General features: G+C 35.7%; 1 protein-coding gene across 1 annotated transcript in view; it reads left to right on the forward strand.

Annotated features, from left to right (window-relative positions):
• Nucleotides 1–10,398, forward strand: part of DTWD2 (DTW domain containing 2) — a 135,442-nt gene that overhangs the window by 24,892 nt on the left and 100,152 nt on the right. The window lies entirely within an intron of this gene.

Consider the following 10,398-nt stretch of genomic DNA (forward strand, 5'->3'; position numbering starts at 1 on the left):
TTTTATTTGAGTTAAGGAACTATTTTTAAAAAGTAATTCTTATAAATCTATTCACTAATCCTTCAAGTGTACCTATATGAGATTATCTTGATTAAAATCAATACTTTGGGAAAAATCGCTTTTAGTGAATACTATGTAAGAAATTTAGTTGAATTTTTGAAAAGTATTTTTGGTTAAATCCTAGAATCTTTAGTTGTATTATATGTGAGATGAAATTTTATTACTTCATACATTGTCAGAGATAGTAAGCCCAGAGTGACAGATTATCCTTGTATTACAACAATCACTTCAGAAGTGAGCCAAGTTTAGATCGACAGGAAGCCTCCATATTTATTCCTATGTTCTTAATGAGAAAAGATGACAAAGCTTACCTGATAAAATTCCCATGGAGAAAATATTTCAAGATTCAATCCATATTTAAATGTATAATCAACATTAATTGGACTGTATGGAATTTTTAGGCGATAGACACCACTGAATGGAAAAAACATTGTTTATCATGCTTTGGCATATATAAGGAGGGAAATAAATACCGTAACTGCTGTTTTGGTCATGCTGTTAGTGGAAAATAAAAGCTCTAACATGATTATATTTTTGTGTCTGTCTGAAATTCAGTAGTTATCCTCCAAACTTTTTTGGCACCTTTTGTTATCAGTTTTATAAAAGAAGAAAAGGAAAACCTATGATATGCCCAAGGTCATATAGCAAGATGATGGATGCCATTGTCAGTGATAAATTGTAATAGTTATTTCCCAAACTATGCCAATTAACCAGTTTATATTTCTTCAGATGCTAATCTTTTTTCCATATGTATATACACAGGTATATATATATATATATGAACTTGAAGTCATTTTTTATATTAAAATGGATGTTTTTTAACAAAAAGGATTTAGGGCATAGTGAATTTTATCTCTCTATTTAGGAGCTTTGATGATGTAATTGATTACTTATTGGGCTGCTAATCACAAGTTCAGCAGTTTGAAACCACCAGCCACTCAAAGGGAGAAAGGTGAGGCTTTCTACTCCCATAAAGTTAGTTTTGGAAACCCACAGGGGAAATTTTATGCTGCCGTGTAGGGTCACTGTGAGTCAGATTTGACTCGGCAGTGAGAAAAATCAATCAATCAGCCTCCCTGCCTACTTACCCACCTACCTATCTACCGTCCTACCTACCTATCGAAACTTGTCATCCATTGTAGTTTATAGGAAGCAGGGGGCTTTACTTTAATAATTTTTGCACAGTGTGAGCAAAAAAGCTTCACTAGAGCAGGAATCTTGTATGTTTTATTTATTTATTTTTGTTCTGTGAAAAAATTCTACATATTGTCTTTTCTCTACTGTAATTTACCAAGATGATCATGCATTACAACAGTTGAGATCACATACTTTACACTTACGAACTAGTTTTCTAAGACATATGGCAATTGTCATGTTGCAAGACTATTAGAGCTATTTTGTGATCCCAAGCCCCTATTTTCAATCAGATGGAGTGAGGTTAATTCTTTGTCCACAGAAGTATTGTTTATAATTTTATGATTACTTCTCACAAAAGTTCATGAAGGTTTGCCAGTTACTTGGTGCAGATAAAAGCAAATACAAACTCATTGCCATTGAGTGGATCCTAACATATAACGATCCTGATAAGGTTTACAAGGCTGTAAATCTTTAATAGAGCAGATAGCCTCAACTTTTTCCCATGGAGCCACTGGTAGATTTAAACTGCCTACTTTGTGGTTAGCAGACTAAAGCTTACCCATAGCACTACCAGGAAAATTGGAATGAGTGATTGAGCAGGATTTAAATGTGAATTCAAGACACTTGAAAACACATCAGAGTGGATACCTAGGGGCTTCCTTCTCAAATTTTGTCCCTCCTCACTCTCCACTCCCCACTCTCTATCACCTTTCCACCTTCACCTTGTAGCCTCCTCCAGTAGCTCCAGTAGCACCAGAAGTGCAGATTCTCTGGCTCCATCTCAGTAGTCTGTAGGCTTAGGAGCCCTGCAGGGGTTTAAAAAGGTGCCTTGATACTGTAGGGAATTAAGTGCTTTGATACTAACCAAAAGGTCAGAGGTTTGAATCTAAGAGCTGTTCTGCTGGAAAAAGATTAGGCATCTGCTTCTGTAAGGTTTATAGTTTCGGAAACCCTGTGGAGCAACAGGTTTGCTATCTTTCCAAATCCAATCAATGGTAATTTTAGGGCAGGGTGATTCTGATGCGTGCTTACGTTTGAGAACCATTATACTAGAGGATACAAAATTGAATGAAACACCTGCTAATAGAGGTTCCACTGTCTACAAGGGAGGAGCAGATCTAAAAATAGAGCACTGTAATGTATTATGGTCAAGTGTTAAAGTAGTGGTGAAAATAGGAATAGAATGATATTCATAGGGATATAAATGAAAGATAATGAATTCAACGTATGACTAAGAGAAATTTGTAAACGAGAAGAGAGGAGGGCCTTGGAGTATAAAATGTGGTGGTTAGGTATTATCCTTTAAATGAAATGGCAAGTGTAGGACTGGCCCCACCATGAGACAAGATGAGGAACAAAGAATCCCCAAAATAGGGGGAGGTTGCTTAAGGGAGGGGGGAGTCAACAGATCCAGGGATAAGGGAACAAAAATACATTTAAAATGATTGATGAGGATGGTGAAGAACACCTGGTGGGGTTTGATCAAGTGCAATGTAGCCAAGAGGAATTACTGAGAGCCGAATAAAGGTCAAACATGACAGTGGGACAGGAAGAAAGTAAAAGGAAATACGAGGAAAGAACTAGGAGGCAAAAGACATTTATAGGGGTATAAATATAGGCATGAATATATGTAAATCTGTTAATATGTGATGTAGGGATATAGGTCTATGTACATATATTTATATGTTAAATATTAAGATAGCAGACAGACTCTATTCAAGTCTTCTCTCAATGCCAGAATACGCTGAGTACTTTCTTATGCACTCTGTATGACAGCAAGGTTATTCACAGCTCTATTCACATCTTAATGGTCAGAGGAGATTGACCTCAGGCTTAATCCACGTGTATTTCCCCTTAATTTTTAAATTTTAATTGATAAAACTTTTAAGTGGGTCAAGGAAGGATCAAATCAGGTGTTATCTAGCTATAGCTATTGTAGTTGTTTCTACAATATTCTCTGTCTGATACCAAGGCTATTCACACCCCTCAACTAACTTATTAGGTACCGCCATTCAGTCAGTTCTGACGACCAATAGTGACCTCGTACACAGTGGAATGAAACACTGCAGGGTCCCGCATGGTCCTCACAGTCATTCCCATGCTTAAGTCCATTATTGCAGCCACTGCATCAAGTCATTTGTTGAAGACCTTCTTTGTCACTGGTCATCCACTTTATGAGGCATAATGTCATTCTCTGGTTTCTTCTGAAAGTATGTCCAAAGTATGTAAGAAGTCTTGCCATCTAAGGAATACTCTGGCCATACTTCTTCCAAGACAGATTGGTTTGTCCTTTTAACAGTCTATGGTACTTTAAATATTATTGTCCAGGACCACAACCCAAATGTATTGATTTTCACTTGTCTTCTGTGTTCAGTGTTTAATTTTCACATGTATAGGAGGCAATGGAAAAACTCTAGTTTGTGTCAGGCATACCTTAGTCTTCAAAGTAACAGCCTTCCTTTTCAATACTCTAAAGAGGTCTTGTGTACCAGATTTACCTATTGCAACCCATCTTTTCATCTGTTGAATTCTGCTTTCATGAGCATTGATTGTGGAGCCAAGCAAGACAAATCTTTGACCACTTCAACCTTTTCTCCATTTATCATGATGTTATCTATTGGTCCACTTGTGAGGATTTTTGTCTTATTTACATTGAGTCATAATCCATGCTGAAGGCTGAAATCTTTCATCTTCATCAGCGAGTGCTTCAAGTCCCTCTTCACTTTTAGCAAGCAGGGTTATGTCAACCTTCATATTGCAGGTTGTTAATAAGACTTACTCCAATCCTGATGTGACAGCCTTCTTCATATAATATGACTTCTCTTATTATTTGCTCAACATACAGGTTGAATAAGTATGGTAAGAGAGTACAACCCTGCTTCATACTTTTCCTAATCTTAAACCATGAAGTAAGTATTTCCTTGTTCTGTTTGCATAACTGTCTCTTGATCCACGTACAGGCTACTCATGAGCACAATAAAGTGTTCTGGAATTCCCATTCTTCTCAAGATTATCCATAATTTTTTATGGCCCACACAGTCAAATATCTTGGTATAATCAATAAAGCACAAGTAAACATCTTTCTGTATTATGTTTTGAGCCAAGATTCAGCTGACATCAGCAATGAAAATCCCTTGTTTCATTTCCTCTTCTGAATTTGGCCTGAACCTCTTGCAGACCCTTGTCAATATACTGCTACAACTATTTTGGGATGATCTCCTCAAAATTTTGCTTTCATGAGATATTGATGATGTTTTTTCTTTAGTTTGAATATTTTATGGTCTTAGGGAAGTAACAGGAGACTTATTCTATGTGTGGATCCAGCAAATGGATTTTGGGCTTCCATTGTTGTTCATAACCTTCTGCAAACCAGGTGCTCACAATTTAAACTCTGATATGTCATTCCCTCATTCTGACTTGGATTATATTATTTATAATCTTTGGATAACAAAGGCTAGTGTGCTTTTTCCATGTGGACTTAGTTGAAGCCTCATTTAGATGACTCCTTATTTGAATACAATCTTTTAAAACCCCAGATGCTATTCTTTTTGATATCCAGGAACCATCTAGTTTCTTCACCACATTTTTTTGTAAGCACCCGTACCTTCAGTGATGTCTTCATGGAGGTCTCTACCAAATAGGGCTGTGGCATAAGATCTAATAATTCTTAGATTGGGGTTAGAATTAAGTGTGAGATAAGACTTGCATCTTGTCATATTATGTGGTCTAACTTAGAGAATGCTCTGTGTGCACTTTAGAAAAATATGTATTGTTGGTGGTGTGTCCTATTAAGTCTCATTGGCTTATAGCTTATGGTTTCCATTAATTCTTCAGTCCATTTATATTTAACTTAATTTCTGATAAATTTGAATTTACATCTCCCACGTTGTTCATTTGTTTTCTGGAGACTGCCTGAATATAATTTTAATTTTCTTGTTTCTTTACTATATCTTTTCCTTGTTAGTGGTTTGTCTTTGTATTATAATTCATGTCTTAACCTAAAACAATCTAGTTCATATTGCATACAAATTATATTCAATTGCATTAAAAAACTTTGCTCCAATATAGATTTCTTCTTAATCCTCTACTTTGTGTTATTTTTGGCACAAACTATGTGTATTATAAAATTATCAACAAATATTTATAATTATTATTTTATACAATTGTCTTTTAAATCAGATAGGAAAGAGTTACAAGCAAAAATACATTAATGCCATCTTTTATATTATTGCAATGCTTGCTAGTTGAAATGACCTTTGCTTTCTAGATATGTCTGAGTAAGAAAGTTGGGGAAGATATTTATGTAATTATATGATTCAGTTGTTAGGTAATTCCTTATTCCAAATCTTGGGTCTTATAGTCTGCCTCAGTATAAATACTTTAGCCATGATTTGGATACAATTTATGTACAGAATCAGAGTTTCTTCATTTAATTTTCTTCCTTCTAGGATTCAGCCCACCCCTTTAACATTCTTGGTATTATACTTCACCTTTTTCTTTTTTGTTATTAGTTAACAGTATTATCCTTTGTACATTATTTCTTCTTTGAATAAGAGCATATTTTGAAGTTTGCTAATTTTGCACATATTTGGGAATTTGTCATTAGCTTTTTTATTGAATTATAGTTTAATTCACAAATATTCTTAAATAAATGTTTTGAAATTTGTTGAAGTTGTTCATTGTTTCAGCATAGGGTCTTTTTATTAAATGTCTTACATGCATTTGGGAAGGAAATGATTTATGTTGTTTATAGATTGGTGTTTTATATATCAGGTTAATTCATAATTGTTAAAATCTTGTACATCCTTGATGATATGTCTGCTTGCCTTATGTATTACTGAAAAGAGCGTGTTAAAAGTTCTAATTTTGCTTGTGGGTTTATCTAGTTCTCCTTATAGTTTGGCTAATTTTCACTTAGATGTTTCGAGTCTGTTGTCTTTAATTTGCTTTCCCGAAGCACAACTAGGTAGCAGAATTTAAGTATAAGTGGTGATGTCATGGAAAATTAGTAGGGTATTGGGGAATGGGGACCAGGAAGCAAAAGAAGCCAGCACAGCATAGCTTAATGAGCAGAGTATTCTCTGGGAAATTGGGACTAAGTCACACTGGAGACCTCTGAGAGACTGTGCAGAACCCTATTATGAGTCAGCAATCATTATTCTTAATGATTGAGTTAATTAGCCATGAAAGTGTAATCACTCCTTTCTTTGTGTGCTGGTTTATCAATGTGTGAATTCACAAATAACCACATGGCAATCAGTTTCTGGTTTAGATAAGCTTGTGCTTTGTTTTCTGGTACAAATCCCTTTATTATTATACATTGGCATCTCCTAGAATTAAGGCTTATAATTTATTAGACCAATTTTCTTGGACAGGAAGCACAGATTCCCCATCATGGGGAACAATGACAAAAGGAACCACTAATTACTTGCATCTCTGGTTTCTGAACCCAAGTGTAACAGTTACATGGACCATGCCCCTACTTAATGACCATTGGTTTAAAGTATATACCTTATTTCGATAGATGACACCCTGTGGTCACACCCATGTTAGTACTTCAGACACACCTTTAATATGTTCTTCCAGCATCTTAAGACAGCAGCTTCAGAAGTATGTGGCATATGACCACGAAGCTTGGTGCAGTGGGTTAAGTATGGACTACTAATCACAAAGTTGGCAGTTTAAATCTACCAGCTGTTCCAAGGGGAAAAGATGAGGCTGTCTGTGCTCATAAATATTTATAGTCTTGCTTGAGACACCCTAACAAGCAATGTGCTATTTAATAGGGTCACTATCCACTATTAGAGGAGTCGTGGTGGTGTAGTGGGTTACACGTTGAGCTGCTAACCACAAGGTCAGCAGTTTGAAACCACCAGTCTCTCTGTGGGAGAAAGATGAGGCTTGATACTCTTGTAAAGAGTTAGTCTCGGAATCCCACATGAGTAGATTCCATTATCTTATACCCATTGATACTCCTTTGCTTTAAAGCAGTATTTTCCAAAGTGGGTGATAAGGCCCCTTGGGAGGCTTTGGCATAGTCCAAAGATGCTATCTATATTTTATCCTGATTATGGACTATAGTACAAAATATTTTCATTGCCAGGGGGTGGGGATCCCTGAGTGACCCTTTTTTGGGTAACTTAAGCTTTAAAGTGAGCTTTTTGGAATGAAGCAATTTAATGGGAATTTTTTTTGTTGACAAATCAGACATTTTGAAACCTAGATTGGTAGTGCTGGCTGAGTTACTGAGTGTAGGGAAAGCAAATTCATACCTAGGATATATATCATTCCAAAGGGCCAAAGGTGAATTATTGGCTCTAGTGAGTGGAATAGCTTTGATTTAATGAACTTTCCAACAAGGCATTGTGTCGGATGAAGGACTCGGCCTCACTGCTGACAACAGATAAGACATAAGGTAGCAGCAGTAGTTAGACAGCCTGAAACTTTTCTCCATTTACCATGATGTTACCTCTGGATCCTGTTGTGAGGATTTTGGTTTTCTTTTCATTAAATTGTAATCCACATTACAGTCCTTGATCTTTATCAGCAAATACTTCAAGTTCTCCTCACTTTCAGTAGGAAAGGTTGTGTCATCTGCATATCCCAATTAGCTAATAAACCTTCCTCCAGTCCTGATGCCACATCTTTTTCATGTAATCTAGCTTCTCATGTAATCTGTTGATTTGCTTAGCACACAGATTGATAAGTATGGTGTTAAGATGCAGCCCTTAAGCACATCTTTTCTGACTTTAAATGATATGATAGTCCCTTGTTCTATTTCCACAACTGTCTCTTGTTAAATAAGTTTTTTTTAATGTACAAGTTCCGCCTGAGCACAATAAAGTGATCTAGAATTCTCTTTCTTCTTAAAACTATCCACAATCAAAATGTCTTTTCATAGTCAATGAAACACAAATAAATATCTTTCCAGTATTCTCTACTTCCAGCCAAGATCCATCTGACATCAGCAGTGATATCCCTTGAATCATGTCCTCTTCTGAATCTGACCTGAACCTCCCTGCTGTAACAATTGTTGGATGATCTTCATTAAAATTTTACTTTCAGTACTTCTTCCTTCAGTATAATTGGTTCCTGCTCATATGCTACCTTCTTGGGGGGTAAATTATTAGAAAGTGTTAATCAAAATTTTACTTACCTCTGTAGCAAATAGGAGTTCCTGGGTGGTGCAAACATGTAATTTATTTGCCTGCATACCATAAAGTTACCTTTTTAAGTCTACTTAGAAGTGCCTTGGAAGAAAGACTTGGGATTCTATTTCTGAAAAATCAGCCATTGAGACCTTTAAGGAGGACAGTTTTACTCTGACCCAGAAGAGGGGGGGGGTGTCACCATGAGTCAGAGTCAACTGAATGGCCACTAGTTGGTTATATATATACATTGAGTTTCAAAAAGTCCGAGTTTATTGTACTGAACTCTCTTCTCCCTGCAGAAATCTGTAGCTTCTTTCAAGCCTGTTTACTCCTTTGGATTTTTCAGTTCTTTGATTCTTCTGATATGTAAATGTTTTTAATACATAAAACATTTGTTTTCACTTTTTTATTTTGCATTGTATCATAATCTTAGAATCATATAATTTTCAGACATATATGTTGATATCTAGTTAAATTATAAATATTTTAAATAGATTTTCTGAACTACAATTATATCTTTTAATAGAAATTTACTGACATCCACGTAAGCATTTCACTAATTTAAATAGCTTCAAATGAAAAATTAAAATTTCAAGTTATCAGGACTGAACTGTGCTGCCTTCTGTTCGTCCTTTTTACTGAATGGGTGATCTTTTTTTACTGCAGCCCTGAATCTGTCTTTGTCATTATGCCCAGTGTTAGCAGTCACTGTCTACCTTTTGTGTTTGCTTGTTCTTGTAACCACTGGCAGGTTCTGCTTCCCGTAAGTATGCTCATCTTCTTGAGTGATCATTCTGTAGGAGACTGAGCAGTCACAGAATTCAGTCACCTGAAAGGGAATATATTGTTTTTCTTGAGTTACTCATCCACTCAAAGCACAGAGGAGGAGGGTCTTGGTGGTGTTTCTACACCCAAGATATTTTCTAGATAATTTCTTTAGCAGGAGTTTGGCTTTCAGTTTGTTGAAGGATGAGGTGATAGATCTAACAGGTAGTCAAATAAATTTATCCACACTCTATAGTTTATTAATGTAAACATTTCTGTCCTCAAGCTTTAGCCCCCAAATAAGTAAAATTGAGGAAAAATTGGCGACGGTCATTTTTGTGGCTGTAAATATACTATTGGGAATTCCTTTTAATATCACATTCACTTGTATATCATTGTAATGGTATGTAACGTCTGCTTGAAATAGTAACCTGTTGTGAAGTTTACTCTCATGTTATATGGTTAAAATATCAAATATTGGATTTCATAATAAATTCATATAGATATTATATACATTTGTACACTATCTCTGGGAGGATGGGCAAGAAACTGAGTTTGTTGTCCCTATGAAAAAGAATGCCCTAGATTGTAGAACCGAGGTGGGAGGTATAGCCTTTTATTTTATCTGAATTTTGTGTTAAATATAAGTGCCATCTAAACAAAAATAAAGAATAAAGGAAAACTAAAACATAAAAACAAAATAAAGAGTAAAAAGAAATAGAATGAGGAACATAATGCGCATGTTATTCTAACTAAATGTAATTTTGTGGTTGAGTCTGGGTTTTCCTTCACAATCAGTAAACTCTTTGTATGGTTAATGAAGGAGTTTGATTAGGACTCTGCTTTAGGTGATAATTATAGTCTAATATTTTATTACCATATTGTTCCACCAATATAAAATGATTTAGAAGAGGATCTAGGCTTTTCTTCGACACACGATCTATTGTTTGTTTGTAATGTGAATGAATAGAAATATTGCTCCAAGAATAAAAGGACCAGACAATGACTTATAAGTATATTTCCACTAACGATAAGCAGGACAGGAGTTTTAGCATGCACTTTACTACCAGCATATGATAAAAATGAAGGTGCCCTGGGGCACAGTGGGCTAAGTAGTTAACTACAAGGTTGGTATGTTAACTGCAGAGTTGGTGCTCAATGCACCAGCTGCTCCATTGAAGGTCGATGAAGCTATCTGCTCTTTTGACATTCCACACTCTTGAAGACCCTAAAGAGCAGTTCTGTTCTGTCCTAATAAGGTCACATAGGTGTGAACTGACCAATA

This window comes from Echinops telfairi, unplaced genomic scaffold (genome assembly GCF_000313985.2).
Source record: "Echinops telfairi isolate 266 unplaced genomic scaffold, ASM31398v2 ScPeMD7_7469;HRSCAF=8507_1, whole genome shotgun sequence".
NCBI classification, from domain to species: Eukaryota; Metazoa; Chordata; class Mammalia; order Afrosoricida; family Tenrecidae; genus Echinops; species Echinops telfairi.